The following is a 21,617-nucleotide window of genomic DNA, read 5'->3' as shown; positions in this document are numbered from 1 at the left end:
GAAACTGACTTATGTCATTAAGTTGCAGAAATGTCTCATTTTATGCTAACCATGCCATCCAGTTGTAAGTTGCATGAATGGATGTTCATGTCCATTCTGAAGCCCCTAGGCATTGTCTTACCTAATAATGCTGTAAGCAGAGGTTAAGAAACAGATTGAGGGTAGAACTGAAAAAACCTTTGGGTTCCAAATAGTTATTCCCAGATTGTCAATTACCTGACCAATGCTTCCTTTAATTTTTCACAACCTTTGGTCCATTGGCTATGTTTCTAGGTAGTCACTACTCCAGCTAGAGAAAACATGAACTTCTCATGGCCATCCATCAACTGACATTTAAGTACAGATATAGATGGGAATGTCTGAACCAAGGAGCGGTTAGAATGGAGTAGATATGCGAACATGAGTTCAGTGGGGCAGGAACAGGCAGGGACAGTGGGCCTACCTGAACAATTAGGTTTGTGGATCTCGGTAGGATGTAGAAACAAGCAGTGCGGGTAAGGGAACTATGAATTTGATTGCAGTAGATGGGAGTCTCTAAAATTTTATGAAGTTAGTATTGGTGTTGGAGACAATTTTCTGATGGTCCGGAGTGGGGTCCTTTTTAAGTGGTAAGCAAGAGGAGATACTTCAGTGTTGCCACCTGGCCTCAGCAAGGTAGAGGTCAGTCTGCCCCACCTCAACTGTACCCCCTTTACCTACAGGTTTGACACTAAGGTTAGGATCGGTCAAAGTCAAAAGTCAAAGTAAAATTTATTATCAGAGTACATACATGTCACCACATACAACCCTGAGATTCTTCTTTCTGCAGGCATACTTAGCAAATCTATAGAACAGAAACTGTAAACAAGATCAATGAACAACAAATTGTGCAAGTGCAGATATAAATAAATAACAAATAATAAGATAAAAGAATTCTTAAGTGAGTGTAGTTATCCCCTTTTGTTCAAGAGTCTGATGATTGAGGGTTGCTAACTGTTCTTGAACCTGGTTGTGTAAGTCCTGAGGCACCTGTACCTTCTACCTGATGGCAGCAGTAAGAAAAGAGAATGGGGCGTGGGTGGTAATGATTTTTGATAATGGATGCTGCTTTGCTATAGCAACATTTCATGTAGATGTGCTCAATAGTTGGGAGGGTTTTACCCGTGATGCACTGGGCCGAATCCACTACCTTTTGTAGGATTTTCCAATCAAAGACATTGGTGTTCCCATATCAGGCTGTAATGCAGCCAGTTAGCACACTTTCCAGCACACATCTATAGAAATTTGTCAAGGATTTTGATGACATTTCAAATCTCTGCAAACTTCTGAGGAAATAGAGGCACCCTTGTGCTCATAGTTCTCTGGTTTCCCTCTCCTGAAGTCTATAATCAGTTCCTTGGTCTTAGTGACATTGAGTAAGAGGTTGTTGTTATTACACCACTCAGCCAGATTTTCAATCTCCCTCCTGTATGCTGATTCATCATCACCTTTGATACAACCCACAAAAGTGGTGTCATCAGCAAACTTGTATATGGTATTGGAGCTGTACTTAGCCATATAGTCATAGGTATAAAGGGAGTAGAGCAGGGGGCTAAGTACACATCCCTGCAGTGCTCCTGTACTGATGGAGATTGTGGAGATGTTTTTGCCAATCCAGACTGACTGCAGTCTACAAGTGAGGAAATCCAAGATCCAATGACACGAGGGTATTGAGGCCCAGGTCTTGGAGTTTACCAATTAGTTTTGAGGGGATGATGGTGTTAAATGCTGAGCTGTAATCGATAAAGAACATCTTGATGTATGCATCTTTGCTGTTCAGATGTTCCAGGATTGTGTGATGAGCCAATGAGATAGCATCTGCTGTAGACCTGTTGCTTCGGTACGCGAATTGGGAGTGAATCCATGTCGCCACTCAGATGGGAGCTAATATGCTTCTACACCAATCTCTCAAAGCACTTCGTCACTGTGGATGTAAGCGCCACTGGGCAGTAGTCATTTAGGTAGGTTACTGTGCTCTTCTTGGGCACTGATATGATTGAGGCCTGCTTGAAGTAGGTGGGTACCACACACTGCCAAAATGAGAGGTTGAAAATATCCATGAACACACCAGCTAGTTGATCAGCACAGGTCTTCAGTACTCGGCCAGGTACTCTGTCCAGACTGTGTGCTTTCCTTGGATTCAGTCTCTTGAAGGCAGTCCACACGACATCTTCATATACTGAGACCAAAGAACCATCAGTAGATGTGGGGGTGCATGACAGTTTCTCACTTTTCTGGTGATCTAGCAAGCATAGAAGGCATTGAGCTCATCTGGAAACGAGGCTCTGCTGTACCCTATGTCGCAAAATTTCACTTTGTAGGAGGTTATGGCAACCCTGCCACAGCTGTTGACATCCCTTATTGATTCCAATCTAGTCCAGAATCTCCACTTTGCCCGTGAGATGGCTTTCCAGAGATCATACCTGCACTTCTTGTCGCATTCTTGATCTACAGACTTGAATGCCTCTGATCTGGGTCTCAGCAGATTCCGGATTTCATTTTTCATCCACGGCTTTTGGGAAAAACCCTGAATACTTTCGTGGGGACACACTCATCCACATCTGTTTCAATAAAGTCTGTAATGACCCTGAAGTAATCATTCAGGTCCTCAGGTGTGTTCTTGAACACAGTCTGTCCACTGACTCAAGGCAATCCTGTAACCATTCCTCTGCCTCCTATGGCTACCTCTTAGTTGTCTTGATCTTTGGTGCCTTACTTTTTAGGCTCTATCTGTATGCAGGTAGTAGGACTACAGCCAGATGACCCGACTTGACAAAATGCGGTCTCGGGAAGAAACAATAGGCATTCCTTATCGTAATGTAGCAGTGGTCTAGTGTGTTGGGACAGGTTATATGCTGGTGATAATTGGGCAGGATTTTCTTCAAGCAGGCCTGGTTAAAGTCACTGACTATAATTTGAAATGCTTCAGGGTGGGCTGTTGCTTGTTCACAGACAACATTGTGCAGTTTCGCGAGTGCTTGTTTATAATTGACCACTGGTGGTGTGTAAATTGCGGTCAGGATCACAGATAAGAACTGCCAAGGCAAATAGAATGGTCTTCATTTAGTCATTAGTTGTTCTAAGTCAAGGGAACAAGAAGTCATCATAACCCCAACATCTGTGCACCAACGAGAATTGATTAAAAACCCGCCGCATTTTTCTTTAACAGTTTGCTGTTCAATCCATTCTGAAATTCATAAAACCTTCTGATTGTATCATTGCATTGGGAGTATTCGCCGTTAACAAAGTTCAGTACAACAAACAATTAAGATCTGCCTCTGATTCAGCAACCTTGCCCTGAGATCGTCAAACTTACTTAGCAGTGACTGCATATTTGCCAACAAGATACCAGGTAGAAGAGGACTCATCCCCCTGTGCTTCAGCCTGGTTTGAATTCCACCTCTCCTGCCACGTTTTCAGCCATTAGTGTTGACCCTTAAGGGGGCCTCGCTTCACTGTTTTGCACTTTATCACTTTAGCTCCACATTTAACTGTCAAACATGAGATCTGAAGATCATTGATGTATTTTCATAATCTGAGAATGGATGCAGAGAGAATTGAGGGCAGTGTGTTCAAAGGGGGTAAGCTTTGAGGAAGGAGTGCTAACATCAAGCTGGTTGACATCTAGTCAGCAATTAGAGATGAAAAGATTCACAGCAGGCAGAGTACCAAAGAGAGGTGTCCAAGAAGAGGAGGAAGGTTGGAAGTGGGAAAAGGAGTCATCTGTGTGGGGTGGGGAATTCTTTTCAAAGAAGTAGGCTCAGAGACGGAGGCAATGAAGAAGAGCTCAGCATTGTGGGTGCAGAACTCACTGAGGTGTGGGCAAAAAAAGTACAAAGGTAAGGACAGAATGTTCTGTCTCTGAGAGGGGAAGGTCAGAGGGAATGGTGAGGACATGGTAGAGATTAGAACTGGGATCAGAGGGGGAGGGGGAGAAGAGTTATGGCATTAGAGGAGGGAGACGGGTTGGGTGTTCAGGGAAGGTAGGGTGGGAGAATGATGGAGGCTCTGAAAACCCAAGACATGATGGGGCAGCCTGAGAGACCTGCGATTGGAGGGTAGTGTTGGGGCCCAGTGGAGCGAAGAAGGCCACGGCCTGGAGGTAGTGGCAGCCAAGGTCGAGGCTGGAACTAGAGGTAGAGGCCACATAATTTGCGATTTGAAGGTGCCGGGGTTGTTGGAACCGAATGTGGCAAAGGTGGGATTGTGGTCTGGAGCCACCTGATGTCATTGGAGCTAGAGTTAGAGATGGTGTTATCCACGGCCTGGAGGCATCCAGGGCATTTGGAATCTTGGCTGAAGATGGTGAGATCCGTTGTCTGGAAGCATCTGATCAAATCGAAGTCCGAGCGAGAGGTGGCAAGGGTCATGGTTTGAAAGCACCCAGGGCCTTTGGAACTGGAGTTGAAGACAGCAGGATCTGCAGTCTGGAAGTGTCTGATTGAATCAAGGTTTAAGTGGCAGTCAGCAGGGACCATGGTCTTGAGGCTTTCAGGGCCGTTGGAACCAGAGTTGGAGACAATGAGATCCGTGGTCTGGATACACACTCACTTCATAGAAACATAGAAAACCTACAGCACAATACAGGCACTTCAGCCCGCACAGTTGTGCCGAACATGTCCCTACTGTAGAAATTACTCGGCTTACCTATAGCCCTCTATTTTAATAAGTCCATGTACCTATCTAAAAGTCTCTTAAAAGACCCTATTGTATCCGCCTCCACCACCATTGCCAGCAGCCCATTCCACGCACTTACTCTCTGAGTAAAAAACTTACCCCTGACATCTCCTCTGTACCTACTCCCCAGCACCTTAAACCTGTGTCCTCTTGTGGCAAAAAAAAAGCTCTGACTATCCAAACGATCAATGCCTCTCATCATCTTATACACCTTTCTTTCTTTCTTTTTAAATCTTTTTAACTGAATAAGTATACAAAAAGGTAAGCCATATAGGCACTAATACACTGTTAGAATATAATAAAATTACAGGAGATATTAATACAGAAAAAAAAGTGATACAAACAATGTAATTTAAAGATAACATACTAAGGTAACATAATAGTATACTAATTTTTATATATATCAATAGAGAAAAGGAAAAAAAAACCCCAAAAAAACCCACCATGCAACTAAACTAAAAGCAAAGCAAAGCAATGGGCTAACTTGGAACCAAGTAAAGTTAAAGAACTTAAAATCACGTCCTCAAACGCGACCTCCATTAAAAACAGTAAAAAAAACAAGAAGGGTATATAAATATGGAGCAAAAAAGAGAAGAAAAAAAAATTACATTAAATGAAAATATTGAATAAAAGATCTCCAGGTCTGTTCAAATTTAAGTGAGGAATCATAAAGATTGCTTCTAATTTTCTCCAAATTCAAGCATAATATCGTCTGAGAAAACCAAAAAAAGGTGGTTGGAGCATTAAGCTCTTTCCAATGTTGTAAGATACATCTTTTCGCCATTAAAGTAAAAAATGCAATCATTCTACGGGCTGAAGGAGAAAGAATACTGGAAATTTTAGGTAGTCCAAAGATAGCAGTAATAGGATGAGGAGAGATATCTATATTCAATACCTTTGAGATAATATTAAAAATGACTCTCCAAAAAGTTTCCAGAGTAGGACAAGACCAAAACATATGAGTTAAAGAGGCTATCTGCCCCGGACATCTATCACAAAAAGGATTAAAATGAGAATAAAAGTGAGCTAATTTATCTTTGGACATATGTGCTCTATGAACAACTTTAAATTGAATTAGGGAATGTTTAGCACAGATAGAGGAAGTATTGACTAATTGTAAAATCTGCCCCCAATCATCCACGGAAATGATAGACCCCAATTCCTGTTCCCAGTCTACCCTAATCTTATCAAATGGAGCTTTCCTAAGTTTCATAATAATATTATAAATCATAGCCGATGCACCTTTCTGACATGGATTAAGGTTAATTATACTAAAATGTATGTAGGAGGAAGCATTGGAAAAGAAGAAAGTATAGTACTTAGGAAATTTCTAACTTGCAGATATCTAAAAAAAATGTATTCTTGATAAATTGTATTTATTAGATAATTGTTCAAAAGACATAAGGGAACCATCTAAAAATAAATCCAAAAACCGTGAAATACCCTTAGTCTTCCAAATTTGAAAAGCACGATCCGTAAAAGAGGGAGGAAAAAATATGTTACCTAAAATAGGAATCGCTAGCCCAAATTGGTTAAGATCAAAAAATTTTCTGAATTGAAACCAAATACATAAGGTATATTTAACTATCGGATTAGATACCTGTTTGAGGCGTTTCAAATCAAAAGGAAGAGAGGAACCTAAAATAGAGCCAAGTGTATAGCCCTGAACAGATTGTAATTCCAATGCTACCCATTTAGGAATGGATAGTATATCCTGGTCAAGTAACCAAAATTTCATATGTCGAATATTAATTGCCCAATAATAGAATCTAAAGTTAGGTAATGCTAAACCCCCATCTCTCTTAGCTTTCTGTAAATGTATTTTACCCAGTCTCGGGTTTTTATTTTGTCAAATAAATGAAGAAATTTTTGAGTCAACTTTATCAAAAAAAGGTTTTGGAACAAAAATTGGTAATGCCTGAAATATATATAGAAATTTTGGCAGAAAAAACATCTTAACTGCATTAATACGACCAATCAAAGTTAAATATAAAGGAAACCATTTAGATGAAAGTTGAATAATATGGTCAATTAATGGTAAAAAGTTAATCTTAAATAAATCTTTGTATTTACAAGTAATTTTAATCCCAAGATATGAAAATTAATTATTAATCAATTTAAACGGAAAGTTATGATATAAGGGAAGTTGTTTATTAATCGGGAAAAGTTCACTCTTACTAAGATTTAATTTATAACCTGAAAAGAGACTAAATTGTGCTAATAACTCTAAAACAACAGGGATGGATTTTTGAGGATTAAAAATATATAAAAGTAAGTCATCAGCATAGAGTGATATTTTATGGGACTTTAAGCCCCGAGTTATCCCAGTAATATTTGGAGATTCTCGAATGGCAATTGCAAGAGGTTCTAATGCAATATCAAATAATAAAGGACTAAGAGGACAACCTTGTTGAGTACCTTGAAAAAGAGGGGAAAACGGTGAGCTTAGGGAGTTAGTACGGACCGAGGCCACAGGAGAATGATATAACAGTTTGATCCAGGATATAAATTTCGAGCTAAAATTAAACATTTCAAGCACCTTAAATAAGTAAGGCCATTCTACTCTATCAAAAGCTTTCTCAGCATCTAAAGAGATAACACACTCAGGAACATTTTGTGAGGAGGTATAAACAATATTTAACAGTGTGCGAATGTTATAAAAAGAGTAACGACCTTTAATAAAACCCGTTTGATCTTCAGAAAAAATAAAAGGAAGTACTTTTTCTAATCTGTTTGCTAATAACTTAGAAAAAATTTTAGAATCAACATTTAATAAAGATATTGGTCTATAAGATGCACATTGAGCAGGATCTTTATCCTTTAATATTAGAGAGATTGACGCTTTATTGAAAGATTCGGGAAGTTTACTAAGTTTTAATGAAGCCTCGAAAACCCTACAGAACCAAGGGATTAATGAAGGTGCAAAACATTTATAAAATTCTACGGTAAACCCATCAGGGCGAGGAGCTTTCCCCAAGTTCATAGAGGAAATAACATTCTTAATCTCATCAGTGGTAATGGGAGTATCTAACATAGAAGACATATCCTGTGAAACCTCAGGGAAGTCTAGGTTATCTAAAAAATCATTCATATATTTAGAGTCTCAAGGAGACTCTGATTGATATAAGGAAGAATAAAAATCACAGAAGGTTTGATTAATCCCCGCATGATCAAGTATCAGTAGGTCATTTTGATTATAAATCTGATTAATTTGAGATTTAGCATAATTAGATTTCAATTGGTTAGCCAGCAGTTTGCCAATTTTGTCACTGTGTACATAAAATTCACTTCTTGTTTTCTTTAATTGGTTTACAATGGAGGACGAAAGTAATAAACTGTGTTCCATTTGAAGTTCAGTTCTTTGTTTATATAACTGCTCAGAGGGAGCTGTAACATATTTCTTATCAACTTCCTTAATCTTGTCCACAATTACCAACTCCTCCTGCTTCAGCTTCTTCCTCAAAGCAGCAGAATACGAAATAATCTGACCACGAATATAAGCTTTAAAAGTATCCCAAAGAATGTTCACAGAAATATCCTCTGTATAGTTGATTGTAAGAAAAAGATCAATCTGTTCATTCATAAAGTTAACAAAGTCCGAGTCCTGAAGCAACAGCAAATTAAAACGCCATTGTCTATTATTTTGTGTATTGGCCTGAATTTTAATAGAAAGCTTAAGTGGAGCATGATCCGAAATGGTTATAGACTCATAATCACATTTAATCACTGAAGAAATAAGACAAGAGTCAATAAAGAAATAATCAATTCTTGAATAGGAATGGTGAACATGTGAAAAAAAAGAAAAATCTTTTTCCTGAGGATGCAAAAAACGCCAAATGTCCGTTGACCCAGAATCAGAGGGGAATGAATTAATCAAAGTTGCAGATTTATTAGGTAAGGTCCATAGAGGAGCCGAACGGTCCAAAGCTGGAGATAAACAGGTATTAAGATCTCCGCCCCAGATCAATGAAAACTCATTCAAATTCGGGAACTGATTGAATAATGATTTATAAAATTCCAGACAGTCCATATTGGGAGCATAAACATTAACCAAAACTACCTTTTTATTAAATAGTAGACCACTAACCAGTAGAAATCTACCATTCGGATCAGAGATGATATCATGTTGTATAAAAGTAACTGAAGAGTCTATAAAAATAGAGATGCCTCGAATCTTAGCATTAGAGTTCGAATGAAACTGTTAGCCCCTCCAGAATTTAAAAAAACGTAGTCTGTCCCCCCTCCGCACATGGGTCTCTTGTAAAAATAAAATTTGTGCTTTAAGTCTCCGGAACACTTTAAAAACTTTTTTCCTTTTAATAGGATGGTTAAGACCATTAGTATTCCAGGAGACAAAATTAATAATAGACTCCATAAGCCCTAAAGTCAACCCGCAACAAGGAGGATTAACGATAGGCTCGACCCACAAACCCGGAAAGGGAACAGAACAAATAAGAGATACCGGGAAGGAGAACGCAACCAATACTTCAATAGTGTACATAGCCCAAGAAGAAAAAAACTAAAACGTGAAGCCCCTCCCACCACCCCCCACCCCCCACCCCATGACCTCAAGGCTAAATCTAACACAGACCAGCCAGAAAGAAGCAAGCACTAAAGCTACCCCCATGACTTCCGATAGACGCTCCCTAAAAAAAGTGTAAATATAAAAAAGATCAGCTAGTTATAAAACAGTAAAAGAATAAAAAAAGTAAATCAATTAAAACAAACACTTAATATTACAGAGAAAAAGCCAGAAAATATAAAAAAAACCGCAACAAACCCCAGACCCTATGAATAAACAAAAAAAGAAATAAAATTATTAACATAAACTAGTTATGAAAACCTACAAAAAGAAGTAGATTTAAAAACTACAAAATTTAAGGCCTCAAAGGAAATACGTAGAATGACGCTGAGGGAATAACCACCCAGAATCCCCTGGGAAAAAGAAAGGAATGACGCAGATAGAAAGAAAGTTTAGCAACCATATTAATTAATCAAAAATAAACTTTTCTGCCCATATACGGCAAAAAAAAAATTAAGACCGACAAATTCACAACCTCAGATCAAACAGAGATAGTTAAAAATTACGATTAAGATGTTGAAGGTGAAAATTGATCCAGATAACTCTGGGCATCCGATGGAGATTCAAAAAAACAGAGGGCTCCATCCAACGTACGAATCCTTAGACGTGCTGGGTAAAGCAGTGCTGGTTTTAAATCCATCTTGTAGAGTTCCGACATCACAGATCTGTAACGAACCCGCTGATCCCGAATTGGTTTGCTGAAATCCTCCACGAATCGGAACTTAAGATCCAAAAAATCAATGTAACCTTTAGATCGAACGAATCGAAACAGTTTCTCCTTGTCTTGAAAGTAATGAAAACGTAAGATGACATGTCGAGGTTTATCTGACTTAGACGAGTATGATGGAACTCTGTGAACACAATCCAGTAACGGTGGTTGGTCAGGAAATACAGTAGGAAATGCATCTTTTAAAAGTTGAGAAAAATACTTCATAGGGTTATCAGATTCAACAGCTTCACGCACCCCGATCATTCGAAGATTCTGCTGTCACATTCTGGATTATAAGTCAGAGTTTTTAAAGGTCAGAAAGTCAAGTTTCTTCTTCATTACATTAATTATTTCTTCGATTTTCTCCATCTTGAGTTCATTTTGTTGCGTGGATTTTTGAAGATCAGATATAGCCGACTGATGTTCCGTAATAGATGTTTGTATCTTATCGATTGAATCGGCAATTTTTTGGAAATTAATTGAAATTTCCGCACGTATCAGCTCCGTAATAGAGGTTGAAATTTCCCTTTGAATTAGATCCGATATAGCTTTCAAAGTCACCGGTGGTTCAGTCGGAGGAAAATCGGTACCTTTCGGTCTAACAGGAGGTTTGCCGTCCTTCCCGTTTTTTCCATTCTTAGACATAGCAGACCTTAAAAGCATCCGATTATCAAAGAACCCAATTTATTTCAAAATATTGTAAAAGTCGATGCCTTAATGGTTAATTAAAATATAGCTGATCATAAGAAGAAAAACTCAGAGGTAATGGAGTGAGTCAAGAACACGACTTCACTCCATGAGCTCTACCGGACGTCCCCCTTATACACCTTTATCAGGTCACCTCTCATCCTCCGTCACTCCAAGCAGAAAAGGCCGAGTTCAGTCAACCTATTCTCATAAGGCATGCTCCCCAATCCAGGCAACATCCTTGTAGATCTCCTCTGCACCCTTTCTATGGCTTCCACATCCTTCCTGTAATGAGGTGATCAGAACTGAGCACAGTACTCCAAGTGTGGTCTGACCAGGATCCTATATAGCTGCAACATTACCTCGGCTCCTAAATTCAATTCCACGATTGATGAAGGCCAATACACTGTACGCCTTCTTCACCACAGAGTCAATCTGAGCAGCTGCTTTGAGTATCCTACAGACTCGTTCCCAGGATCCCTTTGACCCTCCACACTGCCAAGAGTCTTACCATTAATACTATGTTCTGCCATCATATTTGACCTACCAAAATGAACCACTTCGCACTTATCTGGGTTGAACTCCATCTGCCATTTCTCAGCCCAGTTTTGCATCCTATCAATGTCCCGTTGTAACCTCTGACAGCCCTCCACACTATCCACACCTCCTACCTTTGTGTCATCAGCAAATTTACTAACCCATCCCTCCACTTCCTCATCCAGGTCATTTATAAAAATCACAAAGAGTAAGGGTCCCAGAACAGATCCCTGAGGCACTCCACTGGTCACCAACCTCCATGCAGAATATGACCCGTCTACAACCACTCTTTGCCTTCTGTGGGCAAGCCATTTCTGGATCCACAAAGCAATTTCCCCTTGGATCCCATGCCTCCTTACTTTCTCAATAAGCCTTGCATGGGGTACCTTATCAAATGCCTTGCTGAAATCCATATACACTACATCTACTGCTCTTCCTTCATCAATGTGTTTAGTCGCATCCTCAAAAAATTCAATCAGGTTCGTAAGGCATAACCTGCCTTTGACAAAGCCATGCTGACTACTCCTAATCATATTATACCTCTCCAAATGTTCATAAATCCTGCCTCTCATAATTTTCACCAACAACTTACCAACCACTGAGGTAAGACTCACTGGTCTATAATTTCCTGGGCTATCTCTACTCCCTTTCTTAAATAAAGGAACAACATCCACAACCCTCCGATCCTCCGGAACCTCTCCCATCCCCATTGATGATGCAAAGATCATCGCCAGAGGCTCAGAAATCTCCTTCCTCACCTCCCACAGTAGCCTGGGGTATATTTCATCTGGTCCTGGCGACTTACCCAATTTGATGCTTTCCAAAAGCTCCAGCAAATCCTCTTTCTTAATATCTACATGCTCAAGCTTTTCAGTCTGCTGCAAGTCATCACTACAATCACCAAGATCCTTTTCCATAGTGAATACTGAAGTAAAGTATTCATTAAGTACCTCTGCTATTTCCTCCGGTTCCATACGTACTTTCCCATTGTCACACTTGATAGGTCCTATTCTTTCACGTCTTATCCTCTTGCTCTTCACATACTTGTAGAATGCCTTGGGGTTTTCCTTAATTCTGCCTGCCAAGGCCTTCTCATGGCCCCTTCTGGCTCTCCTAATTTCCTTCTTAAGCTCCTTCCTATTCGCCTTATAATCTTCTAGATCTCTAACATTACCTAGCTCTCTGAACCTTTTGTAAGCTTTTCTTTTCTTCTTGACTAGATTTATTACAGCCTTTGTACACCACGGTTCCTGTACCCTACCATAACTTTCCTGTCTCACTGGAACGTACCTATGCAGAACTCCACACAAATATCCTCTGAATATTTGCCACATTTCTTCCGTACTTTTCCCTGAGAACATCTGTTTCCAATTTAAGCCTCCAATTTCCTGCCTGATAGCCTCATAATTCCCCTTACTCCAATTAAACGCTTTTCTAACTTGTGTGTTCCTATCTCTCCCCAGTGCTATTGTAAAGGAGATAGAATTATGATCACTATCTCCAAAATGCTCTCCCACTGAGATCTGACACCTGACCAGGTTCATTTCCCAATACCAAATCAAGTACAGCCCTTCTCCTCTTGTAGGCTTATCTACATATTGTGTCAAGAAATCTTCCTGAACACACCTAACAAACTCCACGCCATCTAAACCCCTTGCTCTAGGGAGATGCCAATCGATATTTGGGAAATCAAAATCTCCCATCATGACAACTCTGTTATTCTTACACCTTTCCAGGATCTGTTTCCCTTTCTGCTCCTCAATATCCCTGTTACTATTGGGTGGCCTATAAAAAACACCCAGTAAAGTTATTGGCCCCTTCGTGTTCCTAACCTGCACCCACAGAGACTCTGTAGACAATCCCTCCATGGAGTCCACCTTTTCTGCAGCTGTGACACTATCTCTGATCAACAGTGCCACGCCCCCACCTCTTTTGCCTCCCTCCCTGTCCTTTCTGAAACATCTAAAACCCGGCACTTGAAGTAACCATTCCTGCCCTTCAGCCACCCAAGTCTTAGTAATGGCCACAACGTCATGGCTCCAAGTACTTTTTCCAATATTTTTATTAAATTTCGTATACACAAATACAGAATTCATAAGGATACTTACTATAAATCAAAATAAGGTGGCACAAAATGCACTATATATAAATCACACAGATACAATCATGGTATCCCATATTCATGATCAATCAAATAAAATAAATTAAATTATTAAATACAATAATATGGTTAATTATATTATTTAAAAAATCTACACCCACTACCAAGACAAAGCTGGTTGGTAAAAAAACAAAAGAAAAGAAGTGTACTTTACTACATAGTGTTTTATAATAGCCCAGATCTATATTTTAATAACAATAACAATTCGAAGATTTTCAAAAAAAAAACAACAGGAATTCTGCAGATGCTGGAAATTCAAGATTTTCAAAATAGTTCAGAAAGGTTCCCCATAGCGTTTGAAAATCTTGATTAGAATCAGAATTCGAACAACGAATCTTCTCTAAATTTAAACATGACATAACATCGCATAACCATTGAGCATGTGTGTGTGGGGGGGGGGGCGCAACCTCCTTCCATTTAAGCAAGGTCGCCCTCCAAGCCATAAGAGAAATAAAAGCCAATACCTGCAAATGAGAAGGCTCCAAAAATTATCTCTTACTATCTCTTCTTTCATTTAGTCCTGACGAAGGGTCTCAGCCTGAAACGTCGACTGTACCTCCTCTGCTGCGTTCACCAGCAATTTTTATGTGTGTTGTCCAAAATTATAGCTCTTTCCTCAACAATACCAAATAAGGCAGTCAAAGGATTGGGCTTAGAGTTAACTTTAAAAAGTATAGGAAGAGTTTGGAATACATCTTTCCAATATTTTTCAAGGCTCAAACATGACCAAAAGATATGAATTAATGAAGTCTCTCCATTATTACATCTTTCACAATAAGGAGAAATATCTGCAAAAAAACGAGAGAGCTTGTCTTTAGACATATCAGCCCTATGTACCACTTTAAATTGTAGGAGGGAATGATGAGCACATAATGATGAAGAATTAACCATTTTGAAAATAGCCCTCCAGGTCTCATCAGATAATAAAGTCTGTAAATCCTTTTCCCAATCTTTTTTTAATTTTGTCTAAAGGAGCCATTCTCATTCCCAACAACAGACCATAAATATAAGATATTGAGCCATTATCGAATGGTTTCAAATTAAAAATTACATCTATTATGTTCTTATCCGGGCTGGTAGAAAATATATGTAGTTTAGATCTTTAAAAAAATCTCTAATCTGTAGCTATCGAAAGAAGTGGGTATTTGATAGGTTATATTTCACTGAGAGCTGCTCTAAAGAAGAAAGAAACCCTCCAACAAACAGATTCTGAAATCGTTTAATGCCAAATTGATCCCATTCTCTAAAAAACAGATAGGTCGTAGATGGTTTAAAAAAAAATTAGAAGAAATAGGACTAAAAAGGGAAAATCTCAATAGACTGAAATGTTTTCTAAACTGTAGCCAGATCCTCAAAGTGTGTTTAACCACCAAACTGTCAGTTAATTTATTTAAAGATAAAGGAAGAGAGGATCCAAGAGAAATAATAGAAAATTTCGTAACAGAGTTGGCTTCCAAAAAGACCCATATTGGACAATCCTCATAATTAATATAATATAACCAGAACATAAGATTTCGTATGTTAATTGCCCAATAATATAACCTAAATTGGGTAGAGCAAGGCCTCCATTCTTTTAAATTTTTTGATGTGGGCTTTATTTAATTGGGGTTTTCTGTTCTTCCATATATAGGAAGAAAGAATCGAATCTAAAGAATCAAAAAAAGACTTAGGAATAAATGGCTCCAAGTCCTGATCCGTACTGTAAGCTCAACCGCTTTGTTCACAACACTCCTTGCGTTAAAATAGATGCATCTCAAACCTTCGGTCTGAGTGCGTCCCTTCTCTATCACCTGCCTATCTTGCACTCTTGCACTGTCTACAAGCTTTCTCTATTTGTGAGCCAACCTCCTCCTCCCCAGTCTCTTCAGTTCAGTTCCACCCCCCAACAATTCTAGTTTAAACTCTCCCCAGTAGCCTTAGCAAACCTCCCCACCAGGATATTGGTCCCCTCTGGGATTCAAGTGCAACCCGTCCTTTTTGTACACGTCACACCTGCCCCAGAAAGCTGAATCCCTGCCCCCTGCTCCAATCCCCCAGCCACACATTTATCCTCCACCTCATTCTACTCCTATTCTCACTGTCCCGTGGCACAGGCAGTAATCCCGAGATTACTACCTTTGCGGTCCTGTTTCTTAACTTCCTCCCTAACTCCCTGTAGTCTTTTTTCAGGACCTCTTCCCTTTTCCTACCTATGTCATTGGCACCAATATGTACCACGACCTCTGGCTGTTCTCCCTCCCACTGCAGGTTATCTTGGACACGATCTGAAACATCCCAGACCCTGGCACCTGGGAGGCAAACTACCATCCGAGTTTCTTTCCTGCGTCCACAGAATTGCCTGTCTGACCCCCTAACTATAGAGTCCCCTATCACTGCTGTCATCCTCTTCCTTTCCCTACCCTTCTGAGCCACAGGGCCAGACTCTGTGCCAGAGGTGTGGCCACTGTTGCTTCCCCTAGGTAGGTTGTCCCCCCCAACAGTACTCAAACAGGAGTACTTATTGTCAAGGGGTACAGCCACAGGGGTACTCGCTAGTACATGACTCTTCCACTTCCCCCTCCTGACTGTGACCCACTTGTCTGTCTCCCGTGGCCCCGGTGTGACCACCTGCCTATAACTCCTTTCTATCACCTCCTCGCTCTCCCTGACCAAGCGAAGGTCATCAAGCTGCATCTCCAGTTCCTTAACTCGGTCCCTTAGAAGCTGCAGCTCGACACACCTGGTGCAGATACGGCCGTCCGGGAGGCTGGGAGAATCCAGGCCCTCCCACATCTGACACCGAGCACAGAAAACTGGCCTCACACTCATAATACTTCCTTTCCGCAATTAACACATGTAAACCTACCTCGCCTCTTCCCGTTACCGCCTAAGCCTGTTGAGCCAAAGCCCTATCACTCTGCCATCTCTCACTCCGCTGCCCGCTCCGAACCCTGCCCACTGGATATGGCGGTCTTCTTTTTAAATCTTTCGCTCTCTACTGGCTGACATCACGCGCCTGCGCAGTCTCACCTCTCTTTTACCCTGAGTACTAAAACCAGCCGTTCACTCGCAGCCTTCTTGCTCCGTTCACTTGCAGTCTTCTTGCTCCGAATCCTGTAGACTTCATCTGTAGAGTTAAACTGATCAATTCTATTAAGAAATTTGATTAATATCTCCTGAGCCTTTGGCTAATCTAAATAGCTTCTTCAACCTTCTGGTAGATGTCATACTTTTCTATATCTACTACATTTGCTTTATAGTATTGTAGGTGTGGCAGTCTCATTATCATTTTAATAGATTTACCATCATTTTTAGGGATCCAACTGTTTCCCTTAGCTTATACTTCCCAAGAAAGCCTTTTTTATTATTGCTATAATAAGGAACAAAGTACAGGTCAACCTTCACTAATCCGGCACCATTGGGACCTGAGGAGTGCCAGATTAGCGAAAATGCCGAATTACAGAAGGACCACATTAAGCAATAGCTAACTGCCTCATCATACCTTTAAAATATCATGCAAATCAGTACGTTAGATAATAATGAAACAGAAATATTAAATGAGTAGCAAGTGAAATTTTAATAAAGGGGTATACTGTGCAGGCACAGATAAAATAAAGGGTACAGGTAAATGTACAGGAATTAACCCATACAGAAAAGTTGAGCACTTCCGCTTCTAAAGTGAGGCGTGTGGCGGCTCGCCCATGCAGCAAGCGAACTGGCTCCAGCAGTCGCCGGCGAACCCGCAGCCAGCGGCAACTGAGAGGAATCTGAGTGCGGGGCAGACCTCGGCCCGGAGGCCAACGTCACTTCCGCCCCGCAGAGAGCAGGGGTTGCTGGGAGCTGGTACTTAAGCGCTCGCCGATTCAAACAGTAAACAGTTCAACCCGACCCTGCTCGACTCAGTGTGTTGTTTTCACTCGTAGCGTATCAGTGTGACTACATTGGTGACCCTAACGTGACTCGAACACGCAGCCTTCTGACCCGCCCCAGAACCGGCGATAGGAGGTGCAGAGTCCGCATCCTGCACACTCTCAGTTCTTTTAGGTGGTCCGGAGGACACACCTGCTGGGGTCCTAACTAAACTCCGGGAGCGGCTTGGAACACATGCTCCAGTCCCGACGTCCCACCACGGAACAACACACTCTTTCGTGCCCAGGGACCTACAACAGAGCAAGTATGTTTTCGTTCTTCGAGGCGTACACAGACCACCCCTGCAGCAACCATACCAGGGACCCTACAAGGTGGTGTGCCATAATGGAGCGACCTGCGTTCTCGACATCGGTGGTCAGGATGAGACTTTTACCATTGACCGTCTCGAACCGGCGCATCTGGACCTTGAATGCCCGGTTGCGGTACCACCCCCACAACGTCGAGGCCGGCCACCTGAAAGAACTGAGATTGTGCAGGCTACGGACTCTGCACCTCCTATCGCCGGTTCGGGGGGGGAGGGGCGGGGAGGTCATGTGGCGGCTCGCCCATGCAGCAAGTGAACCAGCTCCAGCAGTCGCTGGCAAACCCACAGCCAGCGGCAACCGAGAGGAAATTGAGTGCGGGGCAGACCTCGGCCCGGAGGCCGACGTTGCTTCTGCCCCGCAGAGAGCGGGGGTTGCCGGGAGCAGGTACTTAAGCGCGCGCCGATTCAAACAGTAAATGGTTCAACCCGACCCTGCTCGACTCAGTGTGTTGATTTCACTCGTAGCGTATCAGCGCGACTGCAGGCGTTTAGTATACCTTCAGGCAAAGTTACATGTCTGCAAGTGTGGGGTTGTCAGGATCATCAATATCTTCATCTTGAAAAATGAGTGAAGCATCAGGAACTGGTGCTGAAACTGGCACAACAGCTTCTTCACAAACTGTTGATGTTGGTGGCAGCACATCTGGGCGAGCAGAAATTGATGGCACTGGATTTTGAAGTGTTAGCTCTCCTGTTGCACTTTTTCTGGCAATTTTTTTGAACATATCTTCCAAGGTAAGTTGTTTCATATATTTTGGTCTCTCTTTGATTAGCTTATCCTGCAGCATATGAATACTCATTATTTCTTGCTCAATTATAAAACATCGTTGCTCTAATCCTTTCAGTAATTCACCTGTCAACTTAGTTAGCCTTCAATAGTCTCTCTGCTACAACTTCCTCATCTTCATCACTGCTTTCCCCTCCAATATCTTCCTTCTCTGGATGTACAACCCTCTGCACGATTTCTGAGTCAGTATAATGATGAACAGTAGGCTCATCCTTATCTATATTCATCCATTCTTCAACATTATACCCTGTTGGCGATTCTGTATCTGCTGTTCTTCTTGGTGTACATCTCCAATACAAAGCAGTCTGATCAGCATTGTACACCTGCTTGGGGCTTAATTTTTCATCGGAGACTAACTTGGTGGACTTGTCAACAAACTCTGCTGCTGCTTCCTTGTCTGCTGAACGTTTTTCACCACACACTGCACGAAACTGTAAGCCATGATACTGCTTGAACTGATGAAGCCAGCCTTCACTATAGTCACACTCATAATTTAGTCCTAGTTCTTCATGAAACACTTTTGCTTGTTCCTTCACCATATCTCCAGATAGTTCAACACCTTCACTTACACGAAGATTAAACCACGTTATCAGCACTTTATCTAGTCCCGAACTTCTTCCGTCTTCCTTACGCACATCTGTTTCTTTGAGCCACTATCAGCAAAAAAATGTAGCAGTTTTTCTTTCTGTTTCTTTATATCGTACACTGTGGAAGAGCCAATGTTGTAACACTCACACAAGCTTTTCACCGATACACCACTGTCCAATTTTTTCAAGAGTTCAACCTTATCTTTAATGGATAATGTGCGGTGTTTTTGCTTCACAGCACAAAGTGCATTTCCTTTACTCACTGGGCCCATAATTGGGGCTAAAAAAGAGCCAATGATATTAATAAGTGCAGGAAAACAAGTAGGAATCGCCTGCCTGTGCTTACAAGAGCACGCCAACACGTGAATGGATCTAGTGCAACCAAAACAATGCGCAGCAGATTGGTACGGTGGCCCGGGTAATTTGAAATGACAGTTGCGTGGAAAATTTGAAATCAGTGCCGGATTATCGAAGGAACCGGATTACAGGTAGTCGGATTAGTGAAGGTCAACCGTACCATTATTCTGCAATCTCTTCCAGATTCTGTTCAGAAACATAGAAAATAGGTGCAGGAATAGGCCATTCGGCCCTTTGTGCCTGCACTGCCACTCAGTATGATCATGGCTGATCATCCAACTCAGAACCCTGTACCAGCCTTCCCTCCATACCCCCGATCCCTTTAGACTCACTCTATTTTCAATGTCTACGTTCACTGCCTGGTGTTTGTCCATACTCCATCACCTGCTATTCAGCTACCAATCTTGTGGAAATATCACAGAGAATATTGTTAGAAACAATACTTGCAATTTTACCTGTTTATAACACAATGTAATTGTTTGTGAAGTGGTTGTTTTGTCTTGATGATTTACAGATCTGTGCAGTTCTCATTGCATTGAATAGCATGTACAATATTGCTCTGTTTATGTTTGGGTGTAGGATCCTTGGGGTGGACGAGTTTCTGTCTGAGTATGTTTGTAACATCAACAGAGCAATATTTTTAATGCTATCCAATGCAATAAGAACTACACAGATCTGTGTATCAGCGAGATAAAACAACCACTTCACAAATGGATGGCCCAACATATTTGGGGTAGCACCTCAGGTCAAGACTCAGCTCTATATCTACACCTATAGGACAAAGAACACTCCTCTTATGATAACAATGTGCACATTTTGGACAGGAAGGATAGGTGATTTGAAAAAGAGGTTAAAGAAGCCATCTTTGTCAAATTGAAAAATCCACACCTGAATAGAGGGGGTGGGGTACAACACCACCTATCACCTACTTACAATGCAGTCCTACCATACTTAACCCAGCATTTCCACAACAGTTCACACCTCCATTCATGCAAAAATAAGACTAATGACCCTCTTATTACCTCTATGACTCTTAAGGGCGCTCGTGATTGTTATATCTTTAAACAACTCACAGATTTATAAGCCAGAAAACTACCGCCCCCACCCCCCCCATGGATCAGATCTGAAGAAGCCTCTCGGATGAGTGGCGAAAAGTCTTCTAGACAACATAGCGTGTCCAGTTGCCTTGATTTACTACTGCTTGATGTTTTAATGCTTTTAATGTTTTCCAGCACATAAACTCTGTGAGTTGTTTAAAGGTATGCTGCTACTCCATTATCAACCCGGTTGGTGGCGTAGTGGCATCGGCACCAGACTTCAGGACGAAAGGTCCCGAGTTGGAATCCAGCCAGCCAGATCCTCTGCACGATTTCCATCTGTGCTGGGTTATGAGCTGGTGATCTCTTTGGAAACTCACCCGGCAGAAGGCAATGGCAAACCACTGCTGTAACTTGCCTCGTACACGGTTCCCCATTATGTCAGAGAGGCGTGGAGGGAAATGATCTGCTAACCGGAGAAACTCCGGATGCGATGTACCTTTCCTTTCCTACTCCATTATCATTCTTGCACTGCTCATATGTAATATTTACAACAGCAGGATCAAATTTGTCCCCGAGCCTGGTGCTATGTGTTTTCAAGCTTTTGTATCTTCCACCTAATGGAAGGGTTGGGGACAACGGGGGAGGAGAATTGAATTGAATTGACTTTATTTCTTACATCCTTCACATACATGAGGAGTAAAAATCTTTATGTTACGTCTCCGTCTGAATGTACAGTTTATACTAATTTGTCAATATAGCATAGAAATACAATTATGTCAGTGTGAGTTAATCAGTCTGATGGCCTAATGGAAGAAGCTGTCCCAGAGCCTGTTGGTCCTGGCTTTAAAGCTGCGGTACCATTTCCCAGATGGTAGCAGCTGGAACACTTCGTGGTTGGGGTGACATGGGTCCCCAATGATCCTTCAGGCCCTTTTTGTGCACTTGCCACTGTAAATGTCCTGAATAGTGGGAAGTTCACATCTGGAGATGTGCTGGGCTGACCGCACCAATCTCTGCAGAATCCTGCAATTAAGGGAAGTACAGTTCCCATACCAGCAAATCTGCAGTTGCTAGAAATCCCATACCAGGCAGTGATGCAGCCAGTCAGAATGCTCTCAATTGTGCCCCTGTAGTAAGGCCTTAGGATCTGGGGACTCGTGCCAAATTCCTTTAACCGTCTGAGGTGAAAGAGGCGCTGTTGTGCTTTTTTCATCACACAGACAGTACTTACACACCATGTGAGTTCTTTGGTGATGTGTATA

The 21,617-nt window shown here is 41.4% G+C and overlaps 1 protein-coding gene across 5 annotated transcripts in view; it reads left to right on the top strand.

Moving 5' to 3' along the window:
• LOC140202864 (myosin phosphatase Rho-interacting protein-like) overlaps positions 1-21,617 on the top strand; it is a 305,303-nt gene that overhangs the window by 262,011 nt on the left and 21,675 nt on the right. The window lies entirely within an intron of this gene.

The sequence above is a fragment of the Mobula birostris genome, chromosome 9 (genome assembly GCF_030028105.1).
Source record: "Mobula birostris isolate sMobBir1 chromosome 9, sMobBir1.hap1, whole genome shotgun sequence".
NCBI classification, from domain to species: domain Eukaryota; kingdom Metazoa; phylum Chordata; class Chondrichthyes; order Myliobatiformes; family Myliobatidae; genus Mobula; species Mobula birostris.
Note: the sequence above shows the minus strand (reverse complement) of the source record. Positions and strands in the feature narration are given on the sequence as shown.